We start from the raw sequence: 19176 nt of genomic DNA, 5'->3' as shown, positions 1-19176 counted from the left end.
TAGTTATACCACTTTTATGACTCGCTATAGCGGAAAATATTGCTCTACAACTTTGCTGTTGCCTTCACATAAAAATGTTTCGTCAAGCGATCAGAGCTCAAACATAACGAATAGAGAATCGAAGTGGCTGGCCTGCAGCATTACGCAACTGCTTTCGAACCTCAACTGATGGATGAGCAGATTGATATTTCAAAGCGATTTAAAAAAATGTGGGCTTTCTACCCAGTATTCAAAAATGCTACAAAAACTAAGAATTGATAAAAAAATTGTAACAAAAAAGTTTAAAGAAATGTTCGGCCAAAGTTCGGCTCCTTTTTTTGGGTGAATCCGAACCGAAGCGGAACTGAAATTTTGTAGCCGAACATGGTCAAACGGAAGCCGAAGTTCGGTCGTTCTCTAGTTAATCCTCCGTTGGGCACCCGGATCTGGCCGGACTTTTTCGACTTTGGACGTAAATTGAACATATTTCTATTATAGCTAACGGCTCCAGGTAACTTCCTAAAATTTAAATTTCGCCTATAACCTTTTAAAAAGGTTTCTCGAACAGGCAGAAAAAAAGCCAGACCCGGGTGCCCGACCCCAAGTCTTAAAAAAGGTGTCCAACAGAGGGTTAATTCAATGGCTTACTCTTTTTGAAATGCATAATAAATAGTCAGGTGTGAGAAAATTGAACTGGTTGGACATTTCTACCTTGTTGAATGTGCCTGAGACTTCACTATCCGACACGATAAATTGTTTCTCATTTTAAAGTGCCCTCTTTTCGTTTTTTTAGCAATCGGTCACGCAAAAATTTTAAATTACGAAACTACGACAACTGACGATACAATTCAAACTGAAATTGACTAACAGCAAACTGCTTTTTGTAAGCAAATTAAAAAAAAAATTGAATATAACAACAAATTTGCTACAAAATTTTAAAGTAAATATCAACTGATCTTTAAACATAATTCAATTATTAAAGGTTTGCTCACTAGTGACATTCGGTTTTTGACACTCCCTTACAAAAGGTTGTATTTAAGAAGGTGAATAAAGTGGAACAAATTAAATCCTTTTTAGTAAAAATGGGAGCAAAAAAGTATTTTCTTTCTTAAGTGAAAACAAACTGCGAACGGTTAAAGAAATAAATAAATAATATTTGTATGTAAATAATGGTACAAATAGAAGTTATTAGCGGAAATTGCCAAGTCTAATACATATTAAAACATGAAATTATTTCACTTAATCACAGATTTTATTTTGTGAATTAATTATTAAATTTAAAACCGATCACGAAGCTTCGCCAATATGAAACTATTTTGTTAAAAATAAATAAATAATTGGCACGTACAATTCTGTTAGTTGATGATGTCTTGATGTTGTTCCACAAATGGAAGGACCTACAGTTTTAAGCCGATTCTGGTAGATGGTTTTATATGTGGAGGTTTTTCAGGAGGTACTGTTCTTTGCCGCCTCGCGAAACATGAATTCCTTCTAAATCAACACATCACAAGAAATAAAGCTATGTAAATTCTCCACTCATCGATTTTGGAGTACGTCAAATACTCTATCATGTCCTAACTTAAGAGGTATGTATTCTATGTCATACTAGGATAGTCCTGAACATACCGATGAAAACTCTTGAGCGAGTTGTTGCTCGTAAGCAGACCATTTTGCAAATGAAATGTTTTTTCTACAAATTTTACTTTTCCTCCACTTTTACTCAAAATTTCTAGAGCGAGCAACCCACTGTCTTGCTAAGGGAGCCGATTTGTCAAGAGAGAACGAGAAAGCTGCTTACTGAGCAAACCTTTTATCATTGATTGATGGACTTTAAATATATCGATCCGAGAGTTTAGTGAGCGCTTGAGAGAACGAAAATGCGTTTATCGTCACGGTGAAGTGGTCTATAAAGTTAGAAGTTAGTTGAGAAAAGGCTTTTAATTCATAAATATTTTAAAAATGTTTGGAAAAATTTATTATTCTGCTTGACAAATTTGACTTTACTTTTTTTAATTTTTTATTTGATAAATTTTATTTATATATACTTTTTTAATTTTTAATTTTTTTTTTACACTTCGTTAATAACTGCATTTCCCAACGAAAACAAATGGTGCGCGACAATATAAAAAATATTTCAGAATAAAATAATAAAATTAACGTTTGTAAATACAGAAATATACAAGGAGAAATACTTAAGAAAAATAAATAAATGAATACTGATTTTTTTATGTTAAATAAGTACTATTAAAAATATTAGAAATATGTATAATGAAAGTACGAAAACAAAACCATTATTAACCTTAATCATGCCAGATAAATAATTAAAATAAAATCAAGGCAACTGAAACTGTGTTGAAGGAAATACCGAAATATTTCTGATTTGCTTCATTGCAAAAAAAATATGTGTAGGATGTGCCAATAGGCATATAACAAGCGAACATCGCTTCTTTGGTTAATTTCACCTTGTAAGAGACCAAGATTTTTACGACAAATTCGCCCCAATGTGGACAGAGAGATTTTCAATCCCTGTGAACAGTGTAGAAACGAACGTTTAATGTAGCTCATTTTTACCTAGCACTTGCACAGGAGCATTCCCCGAATATATGTATGTATTCAGAAAACTCAAAATACAAGTTTATTCCACAAAAGTGATATTATCGCATCGGTGCGTTATCAACGTGCAATCATCCACGAGTAGTTTTCCCACAAAGCTTTTCTTTTTTTGGCGAATCGTTCACGTAAACGTCTCATAACGTCCAAGTAATATATAGTATTTATTAAGGGGTTAGGGGTAGTCAGAGGCCCGAAAAAATGATGATTTAAAAAAATTTTTTTGCTAGTCAATTGCTTTATTTTACAAAAATTAAAACATAGCATTAATACATCATGTTTCGACTTGACTTTGCAAAATTTCAAATTTCATGATTTAAAAAAATTTTTTTGCTAGTCAATTGCTTTATTTTACAAAAATACATCATGTTTCGACTTGACTTTGCAAAATTTCAAATTTCAAAAAAAAATTGTAAAAGTTTCTTCGAAAGTCCCTTGCGGTGATCATCACAAATCCTTGGAGATTCATCTAAAATCAATCGGACACGAGAAATTAGTTTCATTAGTAGATAATCTTGTGCCTGATCGAAGCTTTTTTTTTGTTCCACATTAACAATATGGCAGCCTCAGGAAATATTTTTCAGATTTTCGAGAAAAAAACCGAAAATTGATTGTTTAAAAAAATCGAAATTTAAAAAAAAAACCTTCGATCACGCACGAGTTTTTTATGTTTTTCAAAAGCAGTATAAATTTTATTGAAACCTACCAAGCGGTTTTTAAGTTCAGTGATCACCAATTCAAAAAACAAAGTTTCGAGAAAAACGCATTTAAAGTTTTACGAACGCCCCGGAGCGCCAGTGCGCCCTTTGTTAATTGTTGAATAACTGGAAAAGTATTTATCGGATTCACTTCAAATTTTCACACAATATTTTTAAGGCATTATACTTTAAAAAAATATAAATAAAATAAATTTTTTGAAAGTTCTGACTACCCTTAACCCCTGATGAGTTTGAGCCGAAAAACAAAATTGCCGATAACTCTTGAAAAAAAATTTTTTCGGGCGAACAAAAAAATACGTGTCTCATTATTTTGACCAGAAAGCAACATATTTCAGTTACATCGAAATCGAAGAACATGACCCGAATAGCCCGGTTGAATTGAAATGGAAAGCATCCCCTTGAAGTAATAATTTATAAAAGAAGCGATCTAGTAAATAACTTTGGTCCACTTCAAAATAATTCAGATTGAAATATGCGCACTCGTATATTGTTACTGCATGAAAGTTGAAAGTTTTTGTTTACTTGGCAATGATGCAAAACACATTTATAAGTACATACACACATACATACATGAGTGTTGCTCAATATCGCTCATTTTATCGCTCGATTATATCGATTATTTAAACAAATAATACTCCAATTACGTTTTGCTAATTTTTTAATTCAATTTTAATAAATAAAAACAAAAATCAAACAAAGAACGAAACAAAAGCCCACTTGAAAAAAACTGCTGCCCACTATTAAATATCACAACTGACAAATAATTTTTATAGCATTTACAGGCATTTGTAGGGGAAAAGAATCGTAATGTGTATAACATATGCAAATAAATGTAGGTATGTATATAAGTATGCAATTTTTTAAAGCGCAAACAACTATGAATCTTTATAAAAACTAAGCACAAATATTAGAGCAAACTCGTTGGTGCCAAAGTAAAATTCAGTGAACCGTAATCGCTTTAAACATCGCATAGACACGAAAAAAAATTTACATAAAAATATATGTACATATATACAGGGTACTTGTGAGACCTCACATAAAACAATAAATAAAGCAGAGTATATTATAATTGATGGAAAGTGCTGGAGATGCATACATTTTTGTAACACCAAAAATAACTTCCATATCCATCAAGAAACTAATACCACAAAATATAGGGAGCCACTTATGCACACACACACTTTGTACAAGAGTTTGTACTCCCCGAAATGCTGTAATAAATTCTTTGTATTTCATGCATACTACTTACATACATGTATACAGTACACTCGTGATAACGTGAGCTTATTGAAACGCAATTGCATTTACGTTTACGGAAATTTTCAAGACTAGTGGAAAATAAGTTAAGCTCCGCTAAATTCGGTCTGAAGCGGGTATATCCCAGGCCCATTTAAAAAAAATTTAACTTGAGCTGGCGGTCAAATTTTGAAATCAAACAAACTCATAGGCAATGAAAGTTATAGCTTATAAAATCAGACAGTCTTGCATAACAATCTCAATTATATATGTCAAATCGAAAGTGGAGCGATAGAGTGGAGAACTATACGTGCACTAAGTTTGGGCGAGTTTTATGAAGCCATTATCGAGATCATCATCATCATCATTATCATTGGGCAGCTTTACAGCTCGTTCACGTTTCGTTTCCTTGCATATCGATCCTCGATAACACTTCTCTACTTTCTAACACCCAGTGTCCTCAGGTCCATTAGAACTTCTCCAAACCATGTTAGTCTTGGGCGTCTTCGACGCTACAGAGCTATACGTCAGGATTGAATTCTTAGGGCGGCCATCTTTGGGACTTGACGTATTTCACGACGTCCTCGCCATTATAAAGCTGCTGCAATTCTTCATTGTAGCGTATCCGGTAGGTACCATCTTGCAGTCGTAGCGCACCAAACACCGATTCATCTGCAGACGTCATTGTCCAGAATTCTCAGCCGTACGCAAGAACTGACCGTATCATTGGCTGGTATAGACGTAGTTCGCAATCTCTCGTAAGAAGTTTAGATTTTAATAGTTTGGAATGAGCGAAATATGCTATGTTTCCTGCCGCAATCCTGCTTTGTATTGTATCGCGAGAGCTATTGTCGTTTTGTATCGTGACGCCCATGTCTTCTGGCTGTCTTCTCTCCATCTTGCGTGAAATCTTGAGATAATGGTCAGTTAGGTCTTCATTTATTTTGAGTCCCACGGTTTCAGTACCTTTCTCGATGTTCAGAAACAGTTCGGCCAGGTATTTTTTATTTCACGCGCTTACCGTGATATCATCGGCATATGCAATGGTTAGCCAAATTGGTTGGCCAAAATTAACATCATCATCAGAGAGGAGAGAGCCTTGTTTGACTCCACAGGAAATGTCAAAAGGAAGCGAGACGGACTGCTGAACTACTACCAAAACCAAAGCCAAATTGGTCAGTTTTCTGCCGATGCCCAGTTTTGCTAAAACTTCAGGGGTTTTACAGAGGTGGTCGCTGTCGAATGCTTATTTTAAATCTATGAATAGTAGATGCATGGCTGTGTTGCAATCATAACATTTTTCAATGTTTTGTTTAAGCAAGAAAACTTTGTCTGTTGTTAAACACCCTGGCCGGAAGCCAACTTGCTATTCGTCTAAAATATTTTCTGCTGCACCTATACGAGGTGTGTTCCAAAAGTATCGCGAATTTTGAATTTTCGCAGTTTACGTATATTCGAATTTCGATTTTTTGTGGCGATATGTTGGTACTCTTGTCTTTCACTCATGCCGACGAGTTCGGCCATTTTGAATGTTCAGTTAATTGTTGACAGCTGCTGTGCTTGCACGTGTTTCGGCTCGTCTTCGATTTTTACCTATTCAAAAAGGTGGATCAAAGAACCTGTATCAAATTTTGACGTGTGTGAAAAACGAAATTAAGTGCGCGGATGCATTCAGAATGTTAACTGTGTCATACGGAGAAGCTACTTCGGACCAAAGCAACGTTTATCGATGGTACAAAATGTTCTCAGAAGGCCGAGAAGATGTGAACGATGAAAACCGTGCCGGACACCCGAGCACTTCAACAACAGACGAAAAAATTTATGAGGTGAAGAAAATGGTATCGGCCAATCGTCGAATCACCGTTAGAGAAGTTGCTGAGGACCTAGACATATCGATTGGCTCGTGCCATTAGATTTTTTCCAATGATTTTAGCATGAGACGGGTCGCCGCAAAATTCGTACCAAAACTGCTCAATTTCGACAAAAAGCAGCATCGCATGAACATTGCTAATGAGATGTTGGACTCTGTCCGCGGCCAACCAAATTTACTCCAGAGGATCATAACTGGTGACGAATGGTGGGTTTATGGTTATGACGTGGAAACTAAAGCTCAATAATCTCAATGGAGCTGCCGCACGAACCAAGACCGAAAAAAGCGCGACAAGTTCGGTCGAATGTAAAAATTTTGCTTACCATTTTCTTCGATTGCAGGGGCTTTGTGCATAATGAGTTGTTGCCACAGGGTAAAACGGTCAATAAGGAATATTACCTGCAAGTTATGTGCAATTTGCGCGAAGAAATCCGCCAGAAACGCCCGGATTTATGGAATAACCAAAATTGGCTCTTGCGTAATAATAACGCCCCTGCTCACACATCGTTGCTTGTGTGCGACTTTTAGGCCAAAAAAAACACTAATGATGCCACAGCCACCGTATCCCACATCTGGCCCCCTATGACTTTTTCTCGTTCCCGAAACTGAAGAGGCCCATGAAAGGTCGACGCTATGCTACGATTGACAAGATAAAGGCGACATCGAAGAAGGAGCTGAACAAGATAAAAAATGATTTACTTCAGATACTAGATTTACTAGATATACTTCATTTTACAGAGCTTGCTAAACTTGCTGTTCGCACTATACACATATCTGGTAGTCAAAACTAAATAAAAATGCTCATGTAATGCAGTGTTCACGTTATCGCGAGTGCACTGTAATGCAATTTTTGCATAAATCAATAAAAATTTCTTCGGAAATGCCTCAGGATTTGCAGTACGCGCACAACAGGTCACACTGCAGATTTGCCATACACTGGGTCGCACAGGATTAAGCCACTCTTTTTACAACATTCATAATATATTTTATGCTACATTTTTTTTGTAATATTGTATATTAATTTTCGTTAAAATTGTATACTAATATTGCTCATTTCTTTTTGTTATAATCTTATAAATAAAAGTTCCAGAATTAATTCGAAATTCATAAAAATTTAGAACACTTACATCAAAACTTTCAACCTTTTAATCAGAATTTTCAAAAAAGTTCCGAGTATGCAATTGTATGGCTTATTCAATCTTATTATCGGGTGTTTTTTTAGCTACATGAGAACTATCGATATCGAAACTATGGTTTGACAGCTGGGAATGGCAAACTGTGCTGACATTTCTATTCAGTAAGGTTTGGAGGGTCGTCATGAATTTTTTAACGTTGTTTGAAAGCGTTGTTCTTCAAATTTTGGAAACTTACTTTGAAAAAACAAAACTGGCAACTTCATCGGCCCTTATTTCTTCCGACTTATTATTTCTTTCGTACTTAACAATCGATTTATTGCAATATTCAAGCCACCATTGACGTCATATGGCCAGATCTATTGAAAAAAGTAGTCAAAAATTGAACTGATCGAATAGGCCATGTAACTCGTAGCCGCGGCGAACATATTCCGAATATCATTTTAAAAAACTGAATGCCATGCAATTACACTGTGGTACAAAAAAAAAAGTTGCAAAAAAACTTTGGATCGGACATGATGAGGGTTCTAGCTTATGAAAAACTGAAAATAATGGTATAGTTGAAATTTCCAATACACCCCCAAAATCTCATTTTATGGCCATAAAACCGTTTTTCAGTAGGTTGATATGAACAATCACTCCTAACTTCGCCAATTTCCATCCGATTTCGAATTTGCTTTTTTAGTTCGAAAGAACAAAAACAAGCCTTTTTGACAGTGTGTTAAAATTTTTTCTGAAATGACAACTGACGAGACTGTAGACGGAAGTATTTGGAATTTTTTTATTTTTTCTCTATTTTTTCGACTTTGACATAATTTTTACGATATTATCCGATAATGAGGATTTTTTTTAGTACACTACTGTTATAGCAAATTTAATTTTGCGTCGAATGAGCTATATTTGACTGTAATTGAATTAAAATTAATAGAGTTGTGTGGGTTTTAAGATTTTTTCTTTTTTTACTACGAGATTTGGTATGCGTTTCGAAGCATGAAAATAATAACAAGTGTCATTATAAACGCATAATATTTATTGGAGTATTGTGCAGTGCAGCACTGTACGGTATGGTACGGTGCAGTACACAACGGCACTGGTTCCAAGCTTAAAAATGCATTGGAAACGGCCCTTTGGAGTTTAGTATGGTACGGTACATGTGTCATTCTCTTCATCAGTTTTGAATACTTCTCTGTAAGAATTCGATCATCATCATTCATCTGAAGTCGTCATCAACTAAATTCCATTGTTTAAATCGAGAAGCGAGCGTTTCAGATTGTCTTCCCGATAGAAGTAAATCACGAGAAAGATCCTGAAAATCTGAATTTGATACAATGTCTCGTTCTGAAAACTTAGAACCAGACGGAAAGTACTCTTCATCATCAGGTTTATTGTTATCAGTTTGATCATCATCAGCAATGAGTTGAACTTCCTTCAGTTCATGACCTGCAGTTGAGTCAATCATATCGTCCAAGACTACGGGGTTCTTAACAGTTGCAACATCAGCATACTTTATGTGCTTTCGAGTTTTATAATGATGACCGTTTACGTCCGTTTTACAAAAATAACAATCATCTGGTTTATGATAAGGCTGATGATGCCATATCATCGGAGAATATTGAGAAATTTGACTTTTCTGGCACCGTTTTGATTTATATCTTTTGAATTTCAATGAAACAAACAATAAAACTTTGACGTTTTAATAAGGTTAAATTATAATAACAAACTTCTTTTGTTAATCAATGTACAGTGTGAACTTTGGCACACTTGGGAGCTTTTCCATATTTCTATTGAAAAAAATGTGCTATAATATGTCAGATATTTTCGTAAGTTCTAACCAGTTCTGTTGTATGCAGTACAGTGTACTCTTATGTATTCATATATACTCCAATAAATATTACGTATCTATAATAACGCATCAAAACACGTCCTTATTCCCATTTAGCGTAAGCTATACCAACATTCCAAATTAGTAAAAAAAAAAACAAAAAATCTTAAAACTCGCACAACTCTACTAATTTTAATTCAATTACAGCCAAATATAGCTCATTTGACGCAAAATTAAATTTACTATAACAGTAGTGTACTAAAAAAAATCCTCAATATCGGATAATATCGTAAAAATTATGTCAAAGTCGAAAAAATAGAGAAAAAATAAAAAAATTCCAAATACTTCCGTCTACAGTCTCGTCAGTTGTCATTTCAGAAAAAATGTTAACACACTGTCAAAAAGGCTTGTTTTTGTTCTTTCGAACTAAAAAAGCAAATTCGAAATCGGATGGAAATTGGCGAAGTTAGGAGTGATTGTTCATATCAACCTACTGAAAAACGGTTTTATGGCCATAAAATGAGATTTTGGGGGTGTATTGGAAATTTCAACTATACCATTATTTTCAGTTTTTCATAAGCTACAACCCTCACCATGTCCGATCCAAAGTTTTTTTGCAACTTTTTTTTTTGTACCACAGTGTTATCTACCAAATTATAACAAAGAAAGAATTCATTCCAGCAACATTTCTATTATGATTTTTAATTCTCAAGCTCTGAAAAAGCACCCGCTACAATAAAAAGTAAGTTTGTAAGGTCCCTCAAACAGCGCGTTGACTATTGAATTTTTGTTTTTTGCATACGGAAATTTTCTTCTGCGTAAAAGGCGTTCGAATATGATTAGATAGGCCTCGAATATGAGGAAGAAAATTGTCAACAACCAATTTAAAAAATGAAAATGATAAAAAAGCAACGCGATTTGTGTGTAGTCGTTCACTTTGGAGCCACCATTGTCATTGCCCGACGCCAGTGAAACTCCCCCTCATGGTTGGGGAAGCATAAAAGCTGAAAAGGGGATGTATAGAAGCTGAAAAGCAAGGGTGAAAGGACGGCACCTTGCAGAACACCTTGCTTTATCCTCCTCTGACATTCCCAGGGCAGCCGCTTCTACGTTACCGGAATGAGCCGGATTTTCCCTGGCGAACTGCGGCCCCAGTAAACTAGCCCTTTCTAGTACCTTAATTTGTTAACATCGTTTCATTTTGTGTGAGATATGTATGTGAACCACAATGTAAATATTTTTTTATTTTTTTACCCTACCGAAAGATTAATAATTTTTGCCAATGGCGTCATACTTTAATCCCGCAATGGAGGACGTAAAGTTCAAAATAAAGATTTCCATCGCTCAAAATCACTTTTTTTTTTTTATTTAGCAAAAAAGATATTCAAAAACAATATTAGATCATTAATTTTGCCCCACCTTGCTTTATTTATTTATTTTTTAATATATTTTGTTTTTTTCCTTAGTCAATACACTTCTGTATTCGCTTGAACCAATTTTCAAAGCACTTTTGCCACTCAGAAGGGGATACCTCCAAAACGAGCTGATTAAAGGCTTTAACAGCTTATTCAGTAGGTGACAAAAGTTAACCTCGCATTTTATTTTTGTTGTTGGGAAACAAAAAGAAATCATTAGGGCCCAATCTGGACTGTAAGGCGGATGACTTATTAACTCGATCTTTTGAGTGCTCAAAAACTCCTTTTGTGTGACCTGAAACTTAAGGTGCATACAAAGTGGAAGCGAAGCTGAAGACGAATTACTTGCGTTGCGAGCAAGGTGGCGAGTGCGCATAGTGGAAGAGGAACGAGATGTAATGTAATAACAATTAAAATGGATTCGTCTACAGATAAGCAATTGTTTCTAAATGAAAACCTTTTTTAAAGAAAAAAGAATTGAACGAAATAAATTTGTTTAAGAAAACTTTTGGAGAATTTTACCACTTGTATGAAGAGTTACGGCAAGACGAACAAATCGAAAGAAGGTCTATTAATACGTTTTATTAATATACATTTTGTCAAAAATTGAGACATTTGTGGAAAACAATGGAAAAATTTCGATGAAACACCGATCATGGCCGCTGAAAGATTTTTTGTGACTTTAAGGTAGATATTCGAATAGGAAATGTTCGCTTATTTAGCCACTGCTTTTGGGTAGTTGGCAGAGGGGGAAGAGATGCAACGCCACAATAAAAAACCACACAAAACACCATCCGAATTTTAAGAAAAGCAACCCTTTCCTATGCGGCGCCTGGAGATCAATTTGAAAATGAGACAGAAACCCATTCGCAATATTTTTTTTAGTCCAAGATAGTTTATTTTAATTAATTAGGTAAATTGTCATTAATAAATTTGTAAAAGTCTCGTAAAAACTCGCTTTTATTTCACAGTTGCAAACAAATAAATTAAATGTAAACAATTCACTACAGCAAGCGATTCATTCGCCTTTGCAAACAGTGCCGCACAGTTTCAGACGGACCGTTTGCGCAACATCTTCATCTTCGCTGCATCTTATAGCTCCTGGTGACGCTCAAGCATGCATGTCCTGCAGCTTATATGTGTGCGTGTCGGGTGACACTCGTACTTACTTCGTGTCACACATACTTGTTGTCAGCTTTTGCATGATGAAAATCAAAAATTTTAGATATTAGCGTCATGCACCCGGTGATGCTATTAGGTTGCACTGTTATCATTTTCGTATGGCTGCTGCTGCACTGTTTTTAGTCTTCGGCTTCGTCTTCATACTCGTTGTTGTTGTTGTAGCAGCATAAACATTCCCCATACTTACATACGGTGAATGCTGCTGGAGTGATAGTCCTACACTTCACTTTTCTAGAATTGAATGGGCTATAAATGTGCCGCCGTAGCCGAATAGGTTGGTGCGTGATTACCATTCGGAATTCACACAGAGAACGTAGGTTCGATTCTCGGTGAAACACCAAAATTAAGAAAAACATTTTTCTAATAACGGCACGCATTGGCAAACCTCCGAGTGTATTTCTTCCATGAAAAAGCTCCTCATAAAAATATCTGCCGTTCGGAATCGGCTTAAAACTGTAGGTCCCTCCATTTGTGGAACAACATCAAAACCCATACCACAAATAGGTGTACGCGCCAATTATATGTATATATATAAATGTGCATATATATATGTATATAAATGTGCACACATTTTTTACAGATAAAGCTAAATTTGATTAAAGCTGGAATTTTGATTTATAAAGTTTTTTGTTATGCATATAATGAACTTTATTAAAAAAAAACTTTAAAGGTAAAAATATAAGCAACATTTAATTTTTGGATGATTTGAGAAATGGTTTTTGCCATAATATCTAACTGACTAAAATACAGGGTCCGGCATTCGAAATGTAACCAACTTCAGACCGCTCGCGCAGCTGATGCACGGGCAGTTTTTGTTTATCGACCCATTACTCGTCACAATGATACTGGTAGCATCGCGAAACTTCATGGAGGTGGTCATCAAAAGACTGCAATGTCACGTAAAATGGTTAAAAAAGTGAAGAACCGATTTTAGCGAAATCCCCGACGAAGTGACAATCAAATGGTGAAAGAATTGAAAATATCTGACCGTAACATCCGCCGCATACTGAAAAATGATCTCAAAGTCAAGCCTTAAAAGATCAAAAAGGCGCATGATCTCACACCAAAGCAGCAACAAGTCAGACTTGAGAGAGCGAAGGAGTTGCTTCACTTGACCGAAAGCGGTCAATTTTCGAGCCTTGTGTTTTCTGATGAGAAAATTTTTCAAATTGAACAATTCGTAAACTCCCAAACGATAGTGTTTATTTGACCGACCATTCATACGATAATTGGAGTCATCGATTGGCCACTAAGAGGCAGCACCCGTCACAGCTAATGGTTTGGGCCGCTCTAACCGCAGATGGGCGCTCTCCAATCGTTTTTATCGAGCCTGACGTCAAGTAAATGCGAAATATTATCGGGAAAGTATTCTGGAGGTTGCTTTGAAGTCGTGGGCATACATACAAACATTGCGGTGGCAGACCATGGACGTTTCAACAGCACTCGGCACCGTCTCACAAAGCTCGAGTGAACCAAAAATGGGTAAAAATCAACGTTCCGAACTTCATAACGTCCACACAATGGCTCTCAAATTCACCAGACGCGAATCCGATGGATTATTCGCTTTGGGCCATTTTGGAGAGCAACTAAAAGATTCACAAGTATCGAGGCGCTGAAAAAAATCAATTTTTCGCAAGTGGGCCCAAATACCTACAAGCCACATTCGAGCAGCTTGCAATTCGTTTCTGGACCGTCTGAAGCCATAGTGAAGGCAAAAGGTGGTCATATCGAGCAAAAGTAAATTTATTCTTAATTTTGTATTATTTAACACATTTTTTACTTTGTACTGAATAAAAGTATAATAACTTTCCAAACTAAATTTATGGCCTTTTTAAATGGTTACACTTCGAGTGCCGGCCGCTGTATTTAGTAAAATACGTGTCTGCTTATTTTCCATAACCCAGGCGGCCGCCGTAGTCGAATGGGTTGGTGCGTGATTACCATTCGGAATTCACAGAGAGGTCGTTGGTTCGAATCTCGGTGAAAGCAAAATGAATAAAAACATTTTTCTAATAGCGGTCGCCCCTCGGCAGGCAATGGCAAACCTCCGAGTGTATTTCTGCCATGAAAAAGCTCCTCATAAAAATATCTGCCGTTCGGAGTCGGCTTGAAACTGTAGGTCCCTCCATTAGTGGAACAATATCAAGACGCACACCACAAATAGGAGGAGGAGCTCGGCCAAACACCTAACAGAAGTGTACGCGCCAATTATTTATTTTTTTTTATTATTAAAAAATACTATTATATAAGACACCAGAGATTACAGGTTTTGGTATTGTGGCACTGTGTAATAACATAAATAGTTGCTGTAATTTTTATGAAAAGTTATAGCCTATTTCCACCAAGAACTTAACTGCAGTCAAGCATTTCCACTGCATTATATTGTAATTAACTTAAACAGCTATTTTTTTTTATATAAAAGCTTTGTTAACAACAAATGGCTGTCAGGGCTGTTTGTGTTTTATATTTTTATTTAAGAGGTTATCAGCAAGTATCATACTTTCTTTGCATTTGTTGTTTCCGAGCAATGGGAAAATTTACGTACATCGTTTATTAAAGAAAATATATACATATTTTTGCTAAAAATTAAGACAAAAGCATTTTATGGTACGCAAAACTTAATTAATGTTGCCTCTTTGGTTTGTATAGTTCGCATGGGCATTCGGACCTATACGAGTGCTTGTAGATTAGATGTTTAACTGTAATTAAGCATAAGCCGCAGTTAAAGCTCGATTGAAATACGCTATTATAATTGTAAATATACTTAAAAACCTCTTAAAATTATAACAAAAAAAGGATGACATTTTCAAAGGAATCATAAGTCCACGTGAACTCCAAATACGACTCAGCGAATACAAATGCCAAAATGACTGACTCCAAATATGTAGGTATGTTCATGTAGCTCTGTTAAGGAGACACACCACTATAAAGTAAAAAACAAAAACAAAAAAACGATGTACTAGCATAAAAATGCCGTAAATAAAGATTAAATTCAAAAAATGGTAGGGGCATTTTGAATGGTTACATTAACTTTTTGTATGAAGAAAATATGTAGGTATATTAGACTACATAACAGCTGCCGAAAATGGCTGCGGTGACTAATTTTTAAACATCATATTTTTTAAATTGTATTATACTCAAATATAAATGTTTCTTTTCCAACTTAAAAAGTTAAATAAACAAAGGCTTCTTCAGGTTATTACTGTGCTGTATTCCCCTCAAGAGAATTCCGTGCCAGTGCGCTCACCCAAAAATATTTAGACTGCAACTGTAATACAACAACTATTAACATATATAACACTTTAAGTGCATCAATATTAGATCGAAAATCCTTTGCGAACCTTCTTATAAGATATGTATGTAGATTATGCCTGAGTACTGGGTTACTGCAGAATGTTAGTTACTACTTTGAAGTAAACTTCGCATTGTATTTTACATAAAAGTACTGATTTTCAAATAAATTTTTTGTAAGAAATGCTTCCTTTTCACCAAAACAAAAATTGTAAATAAAAATTTGTAAGTCAAATAATCTATGTAAACGTATTAAGCAAATATCAACATTTCATTTTTTCATTATTCATAAATAAAATGCATACATACATACATATACTCGGATGGTATAAGAAATAAGCTGCAATGATTGCATGCAAATGATGATTTGTTTATTTGTTTAGTTAAAATAAATGTAATTATTTATATATTTAGTATACTTTAGCAAAAGATATTTAAACAGTATTATAAACGAATAAAAAATAATAATCACAGTAAAAGGAAAAACTATTTTTCATACATTTTGTTTCTAGTTTATTAATAGTTAGGTGAGGTTAGCAAGGTTACTTCTCTAAGACAAGACACTCAGTGGCCCTAAGGCCCATTGTGATACCTGCATTTAATTTCCATCTCCTAAGTAAGGCCATAACAACCGCGCTGGTGGTGAACGAGAACATAACGAAATAAAGGGTGTTTTTTTTAGAGGTTAGGTTTTCAAGTTGGCACTACTTTTTTCGTAGATGGTCTTTTTGACAGCTGTCACTTGATTTATGCTCAGTTTGGTTTGCCATTTCATAATGAATAGACTTACACCTGAACAACGTTTGCAAATCGTGCAAATTTATTACGAAAATAATGGTTCGGTTCGCGCGACGCATCGAAGAAAATTTTGTTCAGCGATGAAGCTCACTTTTGGTTGAATGGGTATGTCAATAAGCAAAATTGTCGCATTTGGAGTGAACATAATCCACAAGCCATTGCTGAGACGCCGTTACATCCTCAAAAAGTCACTGTTTGGTGTGCTCTATGGGCAGAGGGAATCATTGGTCCATATTTCTTTAAAAATGAAGCCGGCCATAATGTTACAGTCAATGGAGAGCGCTATAGAGCCATGATTAATGACTTTTTCGTGCCTGAATTGGACGACGTTGATGTGGACGACCTTTGGTTCCAACAAGACGGAGCTACATGCCATACAGCCAACGCAACAATCGATTTATTGAAGGAAACTTTTGGTGAGCGCATTATCTCGCGCCGTGAACCTGTGGTGTGGCCTCCAAGATCGTGCGATATAACACCGCTGGACTATTTCTTGTGGGGCTATGTGAAGTCGCTTGTCTACGCAGATAAGCCCGAGATGATTGACGTCTTGGAAGAGAATATTCGGCGCGTTATTGCTGACATACGGCCCCAATTGCTGCAAAAAGTGGTCGAAAATTGGGCCTCTCGGCTGGAATTTATTCGAGCCAGCCGCGGCGGCCACTTGCCCGAAATCATTTTTAAAACATAATGGCAAGCCCTTATCTTTATAATAAAGCTAAATTCTTGGCCATAACATTAAATTATATACGTTTTATTTCATCTTGAAAACCTAACCTCTAAAAAAAACACCCTTTACTTCCTGTCATCAAACAAACAGTCGGCGCACTCGCATATCGGCACCCACGTCACTGTTGGCAGTTATGATTGCGAGGTTGTAAAAGTCTTCGTTTATTTAGGAACCAGCATTAACGCCGATAACAATGTCAGCCTCGAAATGCAGCGTAGAATCTCTCTTGCCAATAAGTGCTACTTTTGACTAAGTAGGCAATTGAGTAGTAAATTCCTCTCTCGACGAACAAAACTAACACTCTACAAGACTCTCATCATGCCCGTCCTAACGTATGGCGCAGAAGCGTGGACAATGGCAACATCCGATGAAGCGACGCTTGGAGTACTTGAGAAAAAGATTCTGCGCAAGATTTTTGGACCTTTGCTTGTTGTCAACGGCGAATATCGCAGGCGCTGGAACGACGAGCTGTATGAGCTTTACGACGACATAGACATAGCGCAGCGAATGAAGTTCCAGCTGCTATGCTGGCTGGGTCATGTCTTCCGAATGGATACAAACGCTCCGGCTCTCAAAGTATTCGATGCGATACCAGCTGGTAGTAGCAGAGGAAGAGGAAGGCCTCCTCTGCGTTGGAAAGGTCAGGAGGAGAAGGACTTGACTTCACTTGGTGTGTCCAATTGGCGCCGGTTAGCACTAGAAAGAAACGACTGACGCGCTTTGTTAAACTGGGCCAAAAACAAACCCAGCGCACAACCAGCTATCCTGGAATGCTTCTCCTTCTCACGTTAGCTCACTCACGAACGGGTGTTCGGAAGCTACCCAGAGGATACGTGGGCTAATCCCGGACGTTGTGAGCTGCTTGAACCATATGCAGAAGAATCGTCCTGACCACTCCCAAGTGAATGGCGATCAGTAACTTTCCCCACTTGCGTGGACTTCTACTCATGGAACCCTCCTCCTGCGTTTTTGCATCGCAGTCGTCGAGTTCGCCCTGAATACCGCGAAGGGGGAAGCTGGCGTTTATTGCATGGTAATGCACCACCTCATCGATCCACTCTTGTGACTGATTTTTTGACTAGAAATCGCATTTTAACCATCAACCACTCCATGGAAAATTGCATTTGACCATTAAGGGAAAATGTTTTGCTTCCGTAGAGACCATCCAAAAGGCTTGTACCGACATCCTGAAGGACATTCCGGTCAATGACCTGAAACACTCTTTCGAAAAGCTTTTAGATCGCGTAAAACAGTGTATCGAGGCCAGACGGGACTATTTTGAATAAATAAACTCGAAGTTATCAGAACAAAGCTCCTTTCGTTTCTATTTTAGCTCAATCTTGTTTATTTTGGACTTCATCTGGTATAGTATTTTTATTTGATTTTAACCTATCGGAAGATTTATAATTTTTGCAAATAGCGAATCCCGAAATGTTTTTTTATTTTTTTAATAGCAAAACAAGTTGTTCAAAAGCAAAACTGGATGATTAATTTTGTGCCATCTTATCTTATTTTTTAATGTACAATATTTTATTTTTGAGCAAGTACAGCACTCAGGCAACATTAAGTTGATTGTACCGCACTCGGGTTCACTTCTTAATTTTCTTTAAATCTACCCGGGCTCCGAAAAAATCTGAGTAGATCTTGTGATGCCAGAAGCCAAGGTGGTCGCTTGGTAACACATGAGCGCCAAAGGCCTCCAACCTGATTCGGGCGTAAGCCGGGCAGACGCACAGAAAGTGGTCCGCCGTCGCATCCTCCACCTCCTCTCCACCTGCTAGGCAAGGTGCACTGTCTGAGATGCCCACCATAGAAAGTGGCCCAACCCTCAGTTCAACCAGCTACCTGCAGTCCATTCTGCTTAACGACAGGAGGATCTGCGACAGTCGGTCGGATATGACAGGTGACATCAGTTTTGTCCATCTGTATAGCCTCTCTCAGCCTGCCAAGCTCGGTTGTGGGTTGCACGTTTGCGAATGGTTGCTTTGAAGGCTAACCCTTGAAGCGGTTGGAGGACTGTCTAAAGCCATAAAAGCAGCTTTGCTGCCGCTGCAGACACATAAAGATCTGCCTGTGCACCTGTTTTCCACAACAAAGTTGCACCGCTTGAAATACAGATGCATACATTCCATTAGCTGAGTGTAGTTTTCTCCCACTGGATTCCACGTAGACACCAGGGCCGGAACCATGCTCAGTCCAGGAGTCATTCGTGAAAATACGAAAACAGGGTTTGCCGAGCTCATTTTCAGAGTTTGACCCCAATTGAGCCTCTGGCAGCACCACACTGCATATGTTTTCAAGTACGACTCCTGATGGCATGGAGTCAAAGAGCATGGAGAGTATCGTTCGATCCCAGTACATACCTTCTCTGTTGTCCAAATGCCGGACAGG

The sequence above is a fragment of the Anastrepha obliqua genome, chromosome 2 (assembly GCF_027943255.1).
Source record: "Anastrepha obliqua isolate idAnaObli1 chromosome 2, idAnaObli1_1.0, whole genome shotgun sequence".
Taxonomy (NCBI): Eukaryota; Metazoa; Arthropoda; class Insecta; order Diptera; family Tephritidae; genus Anastrepha; species Anastrepha obliqua.
The sequence above is the reverse complement of the archived record's forward strand: the minus strand, read 5'-3'. Positions refer to the sequence as shown.